Below are 2,379 nucleotides of genomic sequence, written 5' to 3'. Positions count from 1 at the left end.
GCGCAAATTCCGGCCCTCGAAAAAAATACCTGCGCCTATTCTCGGAAACCAACTACGCCCTAAGCGCACTTCGCCAAACACTGCTCCGCATAGCAGGCAGGTTACGAAAGTTACGTAGTGTCCTATACTTGAGCGAGGCCCCTGCGTGAGGAGGGGAGGGAGGAGAGTAACGCTATTCCTATTCCTCAAAGTCTGCTACGCAAGGAGTCGATCTCGTAACCCTTTCTGGACGGTAGGGGAAAGCTAGGCCAAGCCGTACGTTACGTAAGTGCACCGCGTACGCAAGTTGAGTAACTCGGGCTGGCGTAGGGAAGGAAGAGCCCGCCCGTTTTGCGTAAAATTCTTCCGTAGGTTTTGCAGGAAGGGCTGGCGGATTACGTTAACTTTGCAGCGTAGTCGGGTTTGGAGAATACGGCTTTTTGCCTACGCGGCCGCTGTCCCTGTGGAAGGTGGCATCGGGGCTGAGGAGACAATAACGGAAGCGCGGGCGCCCCCGGCCTCAGCGGCGGCTCCACCAGGAGTGCGCGGGACCGGTTACTTTTGGTTTTCTCTTGCCTTTTTTTTCATCACGGATGACTAAAGGGGATCTTGGCGCAGTGCACAGCACTGAACCCGTAACAGGAGTGACAGCAGCCATGATGTTTGCTTTCTCTGTATTTCCAGGAGGCTGGAAGAAAATGGTGTAATGCATCCAAAAATGGCTAATACTTGTCCCTGGTAACCCTGCTCTGTAACAGCAGGAGCCTCATAGCAACCTCTCCAGAAAGTAAACTGCTAAAGAAGTCACACTTCTGCTGACTGTAATGATATTCCATGTGGTGATACACTTAAAAAAAGCTTACAACTGTACTTACAAAATGTAAATCTTAATAAAGTTGACGTTGTAAGGTCTGCTGCCTTTTTGTGCTAATTGGCTCAATACATGTAATCTTGTTGGGATAAATCATTTCTTAAAGGCACGTAGATGAAACTAATTTGGCTTTGTTGACTGTCTTTGAACAGACAAACTGAAGGAATGATAAAGGCATATGTCTGTTATTTAATAAATGCTTGAATGTGTATAAATACGAATTCTAGTGACAAGTCTACTCTGTAGCATTCTGATTTTACTATCCCTATCATGTCATATTTACAAACTACGTTAGTGTCTGTTTGTAAATTCTCTATGATCTTCTGCAAAGCGGTTCCTTACTGCAGAATGAGCTTCCCAGGGGAGCCGCGCACAAAGCCGGTCCTGCACACCAAGGAGAGGACCCAGGGCATGGCACTGGCACTGCGTGTACGCGCCGGTTAGCGTTTGACTCCAAAAAAACACCAGAGACTCTCAACTAAACGATAAAATAAGCCCGGAGGAAACTACATGGCATGGGCCATAAACTATCTATTAAAAAACTGCCAATTTTTCACTGCATTGGGTGAGAGAGCTTATGGTGGCAGCAGTGAAATAACCTTTTGAAAGGAAAGGGGCTTGTGCTTACCTTTCTAGTGCCTCTGGGCAAGCAGCCAGCCCGCCTGTCCTGGTGTGTGACGTTTATCGGCTGGGTGACCCACATGTACTGGCCAAACAAAGGCCTCCCCACGCCAAAGCCACAACGTCAGCAGTGCTTTCCAGGTTATCAGATAATCAAAAATCAGTTACGGGGGCAGAAGAGCAAGTGAGTCCCCTCTACTTTCCGATCCTTGAGGTTAACAAATAACTTCTCCTGGAGCCAGATACAAATTGTTTATCACTTTAATTTATTCTTCTTACATTATGGTATGGCACATGTAAGAAGGCAAAAAGCAAACTTGGTGCTTAATGCATTGAAGAAACTTTTGCCTCGTAAGTGGGCGGGAGTGAATCAAACAACACTATGAGCTCATGCTTACACTGATCCATTACTGGCTATCTCTCATCAACTGACCTCCCTACTACTGCCTTTGTCTCTCTACACTTCTCTCCACTGTGAAAAATGGTGTTTTACCTCAGAAAAATTATCGAATATAAGATATGCTAAAAAAACACTCAGTGAAGGCAAACTCTTTATCGCAAGGTAAACTTGCTGAAGTTAAATCCTGGCTACAGTGTCAGGTTTTTCTTAAAGAATATGAAGTAAAAACACAGTGGTGATCAGAAATTATCTTAAATGAATTAGATAATCTAAATTAAAAATGCACTTTTACGAGCAAAGACAAGTTCTCTGACCAGACACCAAAGTTAGACTCATTCTCCTCAGCATTTTTAGGTAAGAGCAAAAAGTGAAACCTTCCCTTAAAGCATTTAACAGTTTATTTTAAAACCAGCAATGTCATGAGCACTGGAGGTATGGGAAACTGATTTTTTATTTTTTCCCCTACTCTCCCATTTGTCTCTTCACTCACAGCTTGTTCCTTTGTCCC

Source organism: Dromaius novaehollandiae, chromosome 1 (assembly GCF_036370855.1).
Source record: "Dromaius novaehollandiae isolate bDroNov1 chromosome 1, bDroNov1.hap1, whole genome shotgun sequence".
Lineage (NCBI taxonomy): Eukaryota > Metazoa > Chordata > Aves > Casuariiformes > Dromaiidae > Dromaius > Dromaius novaehollandiae.
This window is presented reverse-complemented; position numbering follows the sequence as displayed.